Source organism: Apium graveolens, chromosome 3 (genome assembly GCF_009905375.1).
Source record: "Apium graveolens cultivar Ventura chromosome 3, ASM990537v1, whole genome shotgun sequence".
NCBI classification, from domain to species: Eukaryota; Viridiplantae; Streptophyta; class Magnoliopsida; order Apiales; family Apiaceae; genus Apium; species Apium graveolens.
This window is the reverse complement of record NC_133649.1, coordinates 243194850-243206678: the sequence shown is the minus strand read 5'-3', so window position 1 is coordinate 243206678 and position 11829 is coordinate 243194850. Positions and strand designations below refer to the sequence as shown.

Sequence of the window (11829 nt, the reverse complement as noted above, 5' to 3'; positions counted from 1 at the left end):
AAAACATTATAATTGCATGATGTATAAAATAATTCTAGAAAATAACTTGTGTCTTGCACGGGTTATTATGCTAGTTATTTATAGAAACAAGAAAGAGTGTCTACTATATATGGATTAATTAGTTTAGGTAATAGGTTTTTCTATTTTGTTACCATGAATACATAATAAGCGATTAGAAATTTAGGTTATTTTTATCGGTGTAATTTTTGTAAATGCACGGCTCCCCCACTTTTATGAAAAATTACTAATCAAAATATATTAAACTTGCCCGCAAGGTTTGACTCAGTTGGCTAAAGAGGAGAATAATATCCAACGGGAGGAAAATTTATGATTATGCATACTGAACCAGAGTTTACCTATCGCTTAAATGCGATTTATCTTGGTTCACGTTGTTTGCAGCACCCGAAGAGTAGCGGCTGCGGGTTCCCTATCAAAAAAATATACATTAAACTTCTAATTTTCAGTGTTTATCACATGCACATAATAGAAAATTTGTTAGTTAATTTACCTAATTACTAGTTAGAGTGGGATCACTGATTTTGGTCTTGTTTAAGTGAGTGTTTAAGATGGTCATTGTGTATTCTACAAGTAGTAGTATTTTTCTTTTATAGGTTTTAGTCGAAATATGAAAGTTACAATTCTATTTAAAGCAAACAACAACTTATTAACGTCCTTTGGTTCTTTTTTGAAATTAGCGTACTTGCTTTATTCAATAGAATCAATGATCAACGCATCACAAATACAATCAGGGGGGTTGCAACCCACTCATGGACGCCTGACATAGAATAAGTAACCCAAGCTAATTCATGAGCCACTACATTCGCAGACCTCGACACATACTGAACTAGCACTCTATCAAAGTGCTTAAACAATTCAATACAATCTAAGACAATTAATTGAAAATAAGTACTCCCTTGAACAATTCTGTACGCCTCCACCAGTTCCATAGCATCAGTCTCAAACACACATCGTTTATACCCCAAGCTTTTTACCCATGATAGAGCTTCCTTAAGTACACGTGCTTCGACCTCCCTAGGACTGTACAAAGCCTGCAATTTTTTGTTCCTCGCCCTCGCAAACTGGCCACCATCACCCCTAATGACACACCCTATTCTAGTTTTCTTCCATTCCTTAAACACATCACCATCAGTGTTTATTTTAACCTTACTTGGTAATTCCAGTTTCCAAATATTCTGCCAGAAATCTTTCTGTATCCATTATTGTACACCTTGTAATGCCCTATAGCAGCTTCTCACAGAGAACGTCCCCGACTTCTCAAATATCCAAACCCACGTATCCTCCCTACTTTGAGTTGGGATCGGTATACTTCTGATAAGATGCAGATCATGCTCATTAAAAATATCATTCAACACCTCATCATCCCACCTTTTACCTCTAGGTTCCATTAAGTTTATCACTCAAGTGTGCACCGACTCCCTAGGCATTTCAGTAGTCACCAAACCATCATTATCCCCCGGAATCCATGGGACATTCCACACCATAGTTTGCTCTCCATCTCCTATTCTTCTTCAACTTCCCTGCTTAATCATCTCTTGTGCTGCAAGAATGCTTCACCACATATATGATGGATTAGCCCCCAGCTGAGCCTGCAAGAAATCACATTTAGGGAAGTATTTTGATTTCATCATACTAGTTACCAAAGGATTTTGATTATTCAGCAACCTCCATCCCTGCTTTGCTAGCATAAAAATATTAAATTTATCCAACTCCTTAAACCCTAAACCTCCCCCTCCTTCAAAATACACATATTCTCCCATGACAACCATTAAATACCTTTATTCAATCCTCCATTTCCCCACAAGAATGTGTTCATCTGCCTTTCGATCTGAGTACATATCTCATGTGATATTAGAAACATGTTCATCCAAAAGTTAAGAATGGTTTGTGTTGCTATTTTTAAAAGCAGCATTTTCCCACCTTTTGAAATTGATTAATTACTCCACCCTACTAACTTCGAACTGATACGCTCAACCAAAAAATTGAAAGCCTTATTTTTTTCTTCTACCAAATATACATTGGCAAACCCAAGTAGTTACCTGGTACACAGACTTCATCTACCTGCAATATCTCACACACTTCCCTTCTCCTTTCAATCAAAGTGTTTGGGCTAAACACCACAGTAGACTTAGTAAAGTTTATTGCTTGTCCTGATAACTTCTCATATCTTAACAAAATAATCCTCATAATCATAGCTTCAGACCTTATAGCTCTAAAGAAAAAATATGAGTCATCTGCGAAAAGTAGATGTGAGATTGATGGCGTTCCTCGGCAATTGCACATCCATGAAGCGAACCTATATCTTCATGTCTACGAATCATCGAACTCAACCCTTTTGCGCATAGTATATATAGATAAGGGGATATAGGATCCCCTTGTCTAATCCCACGTTGTGGTTTCACATCCCCAAAGATCTCCCCCTCATGTACAAAGCTATATGAAACCGTTGAGACACATTTCATCACTCGATCTCTCCAAACACTATTAGATCCAAACTTTATCATCATAGCTTCCAGATAGTGCCATTCCAATCTATCGTATGCTTTAGACACGTATTGTGCAAGACATGCCTGTACTTTAACAAGACTAAGTCAAACTGACAATCCTAAGTAAGTTGTGTTGTAATCTTAGTTTGTATTTTGTATTGTAACACTAAAGTCTGTAAAAATATCAAAGAGGAGACTTGAGTCTTTTTCTTTTAAATAGTATCAAGCCTAAGAATTCTATCTGGAAGAAGATCAAGAAGATCATGCCTCAGAATAATTATGAAGAAGCTTGTAGTTGAATAAATCTGTTTTGGGAAAAATGTTCTAAGTCAAGATCTCTACAAGTCACAGATTTAGTGTTATAGAGAAGTCATTCGAGAACTCCAAAATGACTTATAGAGAACTCAGAGATATCGACAAGCCAAATTGAAGACATGAAGATTGGAGATATCGACAAGTCATTTCTTCACGAGAGAACTCAGAGTTATCGACAAGTCAACATTAATTAGAGAACTATGAGTTATCGATAAGTCAAATTCTACTAGAGAACTCAGAGATATCGATAAGTCAAAATTCACTAGAGAACTTTGAGTTATCGACAAGTCAAATTTGACTAGAGAACTCTGAGTTATCGACAAGTCAATAAGCCACTAGAGAACTTAGAGATATCGATAAGTCAATGTGAAGATATAAAGACTAGAGATCTCGACAAGCCAAACTCTCTTATAGAGAACTCATAGACCTCTACAAGTCAGATATACAATGGAGTATTAGAGATCTCGACAAACCAATATACTTATCGAGATGTCAAGTTCTCTATAGACCAAACTGGAGATCTCGAGTTAATATCTCAAAGTACAAAATTGCAGACCAGTTCAATATCCAAGATTTACAATCAACAAACAATCCAACCAGCTGGATTGACAAGTCTTCAAAAAGCAGCTTGAAGAGTGTGCAAGATCAAGGGTGAAGATTAACAGATAAAGGAAGATCAAAGTTAACACGATATGCAAAGATATGCTAAGCCAGAAATGGAAGATATACTTTTTTTAAAATAGAAATGACAAGTGACAATTTACTAAAGTTAATTGCATGTCTTATTATACATTGTGTAAACCAAAAGTTAACTAAATTATAAAGTTAACACTGGTCCTTTGTTAGAGATAACAATTTAGATCAGGAACTCTTGTATTCTCTCAAGAAAGAGAGCCTAGAAATTTTGTAGCAAAACATTCTTAATTTTTATATAAAATTAATTGAGTTTTGAAAGACCTGTGTTCTTTATTATTTCATGTTTAATTTCTTTATGAACACATTTCACTACAACATTTGATTCACTTTGTTTACAACCACAAACAGTTCAAGAAAAGCATAAAAAACTACAAAAACACATTCACCCCCCTCTGTGTGTAATTCATTACCTAACAAGTGATATCAGAGCAAAATCTGAAAGTAAACAGATTCAAGATCTTGGAAGAATGAATACACAAAAAAATAGTAGCATTAAAATTCCTACATTTGACAAAGCTAACTACACTATTTGGAAATTGAAAATGTTGTTATTTATCAGAATGGCCAATCCACTCTATATTCAGAATCTCAAAAAATAGGCCCTTCACACCTATGATTAGAGTTGAAGAATTCAACGGATGGTGATATGGTTATTGTTGGATATATTTGAGATATCATGTCTAATATGTTTCTGTTAGGGCGAAAACACTGCGCTAATATTCACGCAAGTATACGCGTTCGCAAGTAGTATAAGATATAAATCAGATTCGTTCCCACAGAGACTGGTTTAGGTTAAGTTCAATTTATGCACCTATGCAACAATGTATGGTTATCGTTCAATGCTAAGACAAATAACAAATTGAGTTTTGATTAAACTAAGAGATTATACTAAATAATATTAACTAAGAGAATTGAGGTTGAATTACTATATATGACAAACATGGGATTCTAACTTCATTACTACTTCATTCAATAGCCTTTTCGTTCTTAACCTTAGCATGTGATGGTGATGACACTAATCAGATAACACGAAACTGATAAACGCCAACTTTCGTTGCACGAGTGCCATTCTACCAGACATCCACAAAAGAGATAGAAGCTGAATATGCACCAATTATATTGAGACCCTATATGTCTATAGAATTTGACAGCATAACGGTTTAAGCATAAGTTATCCATAATGATTACATAGGGCAAGTAAGATGGGTAAAATTACCTACGAATCATGAATACACATATATGAACCTATGCTAGCATGACAAGTTCTAAACCTCTATATTCACTGTCGCTTTAATAGAGATTAACACGCTATCTTATATGTTAGCTACGCACATAAGATGAATAAGCACAACCAATACTAGGATATCAATCAATCACCATACACCAAGATATCAAAATAATTAACTATTGAAATCCATAAGTAAATCCGCTAGAACCCCATAACAATGATTAGTTCATAATTGAACTCATCATCACCATGGGTTCCAATGAAAGCATGGTATAAAACAAGGTCTTAATAAACTGAATAATAATTAAATTACGAATAAACGAGATCTAGGTTCAACAAGAACGAAAACGAGCATCCAAAGTTACAACTAATTCAAAGAATCATAAGTTGAAAACAAGATCTTCTTTTTCGGAGTTGTTCTGTACTTCTAGGTCTTCTCCTTGGTATCCCAATCTTCCCGGATGATGAAAACCCTTTTTAAGTATATATACGCCCCTAGTAGACCTGGACCATTAAAATCGTCAAATTCCACTCAAAAAAAGCTTTTTCAGTGAAATCAGTGACCAGCCGCGCCTCGGGCGGCCGCCTCAGTTCTCTAGGCGGGCGCCTCAGCTCCCGGGCGGCCGCCCCACATCCCGGGCGGATGCCTGGAGCCTGTCTTGAAAAATTTCTGATGAATCTTGTTTTGGTCATAACTTGAGTTCTACTCGTCAGAATTAGGCGATTCAACTACCCACGCGAAGCTAACGAGATTCTCTACAACTTGACAATGGCCTTGGCTTCCAAATCTGATCACTCTTTATCATATTTACTTTAAAAGCTCATTTCTTCATATAACTGATACCTGAAATGCAATAACACAAAAACACATCAAAATACCAATAACTTGAGTCCAAAACACCAATTTAAGCTTGTAATAAAGCATTCCAAGTGGATATAAAATCGACTTATCACACCCCCAAACTTGAACTGATGCTTGTCCTCAAGCATAAACAGACTCAAAACTAGAAAATAAACCTAATGCATGAATGCAACTACGTGAATGCAACTAAATGATAATGCAATCGATCCCCTCAGAATAAACATAACCAAATGAATAAGCCAATGCCTCTAAGAATGCAATGACTTTAAATAGAGCTCGAATAAATCCCACAAACCAACTCAAACCAGAAATGTGTGTGTGTGGAATGCTTAACAGATATCTCTCGATACTAGATCAATAACCATAACTTATCTATCATCGAAACAATCAAAAGTTTATAAACAGAATAGAAAATAAACGCATTATGAATCACAACACCTCCTTTCTACTAGAGTTATACAAGGATTCACACTATTATTGAACACATAGCAAATATGCTTATTTGACCGTGCAATCAATGAGGTCCCAAAAGACTTATGCAATAATACCCATGTAGCGAGCGTTAGGTTAGCGGATCCCAGACTATAAAAGCCTTAGGTCACTAGGCACAAAGTCCCCTAGAACTTAATAACTCGAGTATTAAAGAGCTCACTCTTGATTAATTATGCATAAACACATACTTTTTTTTCCTTTTCTCTTTTCTTTCAACAATTTCTGAATGAGTGCGTTTCGCTCCATCTCATTCAACCCTAGACTACTCATAAAAATATGAGCCGGCTACTAGCCATTTGACGTCTAGCCTTACAACAACTAGCAATGAAATCCAAGTTTTTGTCCAGATAAAAAAATTCAGTGTTTTTACGTCATTACGAGAATATCACAAATTCTAAATATAACCAAGTGATTAAATCTCAACAACAAACAAGTATGATCATATCTAGATCAAAAGCAACCCTATAAGACTTTGTAAAAATATTTGTTTCTGGCATGCAAATCAATTCAGTAGTACTTAAACATTCCTCTATTCGTCATCACCACACTCAAATCAATATCAACTTATCAAATATCATAGTTCATCTTAAGGGATCATGCTAAATATGCATGCAAATGCAACTACATAAAATCACATAAGAACAACAAATATGTCCTAAATGAACAATCATGCAAAAATATGAATGAACTACAACTAAACATGCAATATGAATCTATATGCTCCTATATGGACACACACTACTAATCCTTATATTATTACCCCCAAACTTAAAATTTTCAATGTCCTCATTGAAGGTAATAATAAGGATTTGAGGCATACCTAATTAGCGGGAGAGTCACCCTCCTCGGGTGGAGGATCAGGTGGCCAATCAACCTCGCCACCAGTGTCTCAGACAATAGTAACGAAAGCGTGTGTCAAATATTCAGCAAAACGATGGTGAATGTCGTGCATGGCCTCCATACGCCTAGTCAATCGCCTGTACTGCTCATCACCAACACCAGTCCTATCAACTACCTGTGGCGCATGAGAAGAACCCTCTTTAGGCACTGGAAGATCCGTCCAACCACTCTCTACATCATCAAAAATATATCCCAACCCCTTATCATGGGGTGCACCTAAGAATGAATAACTCAAGTGATCTGGCTTTTGGTTGAGCTCAAGTATGGGAGCTTCTTGAATAAATGGTTCAAAACGCTCCTGTGAAATTTTTAGCTCTACTAACCCAAGAGAATCGAATGGCATATCCAACTTTCTCTTCCACGGAGGTGCATTCATAACCTACAGTTGCTCTACTTTAAAGCACTCCTCTTTAGCTGTGGGTAACTTTATTTCCTTGAACACATTAAAAGTGACCTTTTGATCGTAAACCTTCATCGAAAGCTCTCCTTTTTGCACATCGATCATAGTTCGGGCAATAGCTAAGAATGGTCTCCCCAATATAATGGGAATCTTCTTATCCTCCCTAAAATCAAGAATTACAAAGTCAGCAGGGAAGATGAGTTTATCCACCTTGACCAAGACATCCTCCACTATACCTCGTGGATAAGCGATGGAACCGTCAGCTAGTTGCAATGACATGTATGTTGGTTTCAGATCAGGCATACCAAGCTTCTTGAAGATAGATAAGGGCATCAGATTGATGCTATCTCCTGAATCACATAAACACTTGTCGAACGACAAGTTTTCGATGGTGCAAGGAATAATGAAGCTTCCAGGATCTTTAAGCTTCGGAGGCAACTTCTATTGCATCACAACACTGCATTCCTCCGTTAGAGCAACGGTCTCTAAGTTATCGAGCTTCACTTTCTGAGAGAGAATACCTTTCATAAACCTCGCATAGCTAGGCATCTGTTCAAGAGCTTCAATGAAAGGTATGTTGATATGAAGTTTCTTGAACACCTCCAAAAACTTCTCAAACTGGTTATCCAGCTTTTTATTTTGCAGCCTCTTAGGAAAAGGAGGTGGAGGATAGATATGTTTCTCCCATGTATTACCCTCAGGAGGAGTGTGTTCCACAGTAGTCTTCCTTGGTTCCAGCTCTGCTTCCTTTTACACTTCTTCTTCAGCCACAACTGTATTTTCTGAAACTTGAGATTTTTCAGGCTCTTCGTCTTGCTGAATTTGGGGGCTTACGACCTTTCCAAACCTTAAAGTGATGGCGTTCACCTGTTCTTCAACTTCCCTCTTACCTAGATTTGTTTCTGTATCACTAGGAAGCGTTCCTGGTGGTCGATTCAATAAAGCATTAGCAATTTGCCCTATTTGGTTCTCCAGAGTCTTGATAGAAATAGCCTGGCTTTGGCATATAAGAGCCTGATTTTTGCACATAAGCCTCAACTCCTCCAATTCAGATTTTTCATTCGAAGATAGACCTGTATCATGATTTTGTTGTTTTGGTGTAATTTGTTGCTGAAAACCAGGAGAGTTGAATAGCTTATTTCCAAACTTCTAGAACGGCTGTTACATCGCATTCTGATTGTTGCTCCAGCTGAAGTTAGGATGATTCCAGTTGTCAGGATGATAAGTGTCTGGAACTGGTTGCTGCGATCTCTGAAAGTTGCTTACAAACTGAGTTGAGTCACTAGATATAGCGCATTGCTCTGTCACATGCTGACCTGCACACAACTCACAAACACTGGTTATCTGCTTAACACCATAGTTAGCCAGAGAATCGATCTTCATAGACAACGCCATCAGTTGAGCAGTGATAGCCGGTAGCTGTATCCACTTCAAGAACTCCTGCTACCTTGCCCTGTGGACATCTTTGGGTTGGATACTGATATTCATTAGCAGCCATCAGTTCAATTAGATCATAAGCTTCCTCATAGCTCTTTGCCCCAATGCTCCGCCTGATGCTGCATCGAGCATGGGTCTGGACTGTGCTCCCAACCCATTGTAAAAACAAGTGATGATCATCCAATCAGGCATTCCATGATGATGACACTTCCTAAGCATCTCCTTGTAGCGCTCCCAAGCTTCATATAAAGATTCTCCTAATTGCTGCACAAATTGAGTAAGAGCATTCCTGATTGCAGCTGTCTTTGCTATAGGGAAGAATTTAGTAAGAAACTTCTGAGCAAGATCTTCCCAAGTAGTAATCGAACCAGCTGGTAGAGAGTGTAACCAGCTCTTAGCCTTGTCCCTCAGAGAGAATGGGAACAGTCTCAGCTTCAAAGCATCTTCAGAAACACCGTTGAACTTGAAGGTGTCACAGATCTCAATGAAATCCCTAATCTGCATATTGGGATCTTCCGTTGAAGAACCCCCAAACTGGATTGAATTCTGCACCCATTGAATTATGCCAGGCTTGATCTCAAAGGTATTAGCTGTGATAGCTGGCCTGACAATGCTAGATTGAATGTCATTGATCTTGGGTTGAGAAAAATCCATTAAGGCTCTCGTTCGTGCTGCTGGATCTCGCACTGTAATGAGTACCTGAAACACAAACAAATAAACCGTGAAAGTAAGAGAATCCGAGTCAGTGAACTTTAACGACCACTGATGACAAGCACATAAACTAAAAATTAACACCGAGTCCCCGGCAGCGGCGCTAAAAACTTGTTAGGGCGAAAACACGCGCTAATTTTCACGCAAGTATACGCGTTCGAAAGTAGTATAAGATATAAATCAGATTCGTTCCCAAAAAGACTGGTTTAGGTTAAGTTCAATTTATGCACCTATGCAATAATGTATGGTTATCGCTCAATGCTAAGACAAATAACAAATTGGGTTTTGATTAAACTAAGAGATTATACTAAATAACATTAACTAAGAGAATTGAGGTTGAATTACTATATATGACAAACATGGGATTCTAACTTCATTACTACTTCATTCAATAGCCTTTTCGTTCTTAACCTTAGCATGTGATGGTGATGACACTAATCAGATAACACGAAATTGATAAACGCCAACTTTCGTTGCACGAGTACCATTCTACCAGACATCCACAAAAGAGATAGAAGCTGAATAGGCACCAATTATATTGAGACCCTATATGTCTATAGAATTTGACAACATAACGGTTTAAGCATAAGTTATCCATAATGATTACATAGGGCAAGTAAGATGGGTAAAATTACCTACGAATCATGCATACGTACATGAACCTATGCTAGCATTGCAAGTTCTAAACCTCTATATTCACTGTCGCTTCAATAGAGATTAACACGCTATCTTATATGTTAGCTATGCACATAAGACGAATAAGCACAACCAATACTAGGATATCGATCAATCACCATAAACCAAGATATCAAAATAATTAACTATTGAAATCCATAAGTAAATCCGCTAGAACCCCATGACAACGATTAGTTCGTAATTGAACTCATCGTCACCATGGGTTCCAATGAAAGCATGATATAAAATAAGGTCTTAATAAACTGAATAATAATTAAAGTACGAATAAATGAGATCTAGGTTAAACAAGAACGAAAACGAGCATCCAAAGTTACAACTAATTCGAAAAATCACAAGTTGAAAATAAGATCTTCTTTTTCGGAGTTGTTCTATGCTTCTAGGTCTTCTTCTTGGTATCCCAATCTTCCCGGATGATGAAAACCCTTTTTTTAAGTATATATACGACCCTAGTGGACCTGGACCCTTAAAATCGTCAAATTCCACTAAAAAAGGCTTTTTCAGCGAAATCAGTGACCAGCCACGCCTCGGGCGGCCGCCTCAGCTCTCCGGGTGGGCGCCTCAGCTCCCGGGCGGCCGCCCCACATCCCGGGCGGGCGCCTGGAGCCTGTCTGAAAAAATTTCTGATGAATCTTGTTTTGGCCATAACTTGAGTTCTACTCGTCAGAGTTAGGCGATTCAACTGCCCACGCGAAGCTAACGAGATTCTCTACAACTTGACAATGGCCTTGGATTCCAAATCTGATCACTCTTTATCATATTTCCTTTAAAAGCTCATTTCTTCATATAACTGATACCTGAAATGCAATAACACAAAAACATATCAAAATACCAACTTGAGTCTAAAATACCAATTTAAGCTTGTAATAAAGCATTCCAAGTGGATATAAAATCCACTTATCAGTTTCATATTTAGTTTTCAAATCTTAACAAACAGGAAATATCAGTTCTTATTGGAATCAGGACTTACTGGAAATCAGGACTTAAGAATATCAGGACTTAGATTATTAGAAGATAATATCAGAAGATGGATATCAGAACTTAAGTACTGGAGGATTAACAGTTAAGGAAGGAAGATGATTTACAGGAAAGAAGATCGAGACTAATACAAAAGAAGAAATGCATGGAAAGAGTTAGAGGACTAGAAGAATTATATAAGATATCTAATTAATATATTTTAGGAGATAGAATTATATTCCATATCAAATAGAAGTTATCTTGTAACTGTGTGTCTATATAAACACAGACATAGGTTTACACTATATGTGTTACGATCATCGAGAAGATCATACATTGTAACCTAGCAGCTCTCGTGATATTTGTTCATCACTAAGAGAGAACAGTTCCACTGTAACAGAGTTTATTATATCGAATACATCTGTTTTCTGTTACTTGTATTCTAAATCGATTTAATTGTATTCTACACTGTATTTAACCCCCTTCTACAGTGTTGTGTGACCTAACAAGTGGTATCAGAGCCTTTCTGTTAACACACATACAGTAAAGATCCAAAACAATCATGTCTGAAGAAGCAGAAAATCCAACCAAGCCCGCCAAAATTGAAGAAACTCTAAAGACTCAAACCCACAGT

The 11829-nt window shown here is 37.2% G+C and overlaps 1 non-coding gene across 1 annotated transcript; it reads left to right on the top strand.

The window, feature by feature from the left end:
- The first annotated feature begins 9024 nt into the window (after positions 1 to 9024).
- Positions 9025 to 9131, top strand: LOC141716408 (small nucleolar RNA R71). Its single transcript, XR_012573120.1, has one exon. It is a non-coding gene; the product is annotated as a small nucleolar RNA R71 (small nucleolar RNA).
- Positions 9132 to 11829: the final 2698 nt, after the last annotated feature.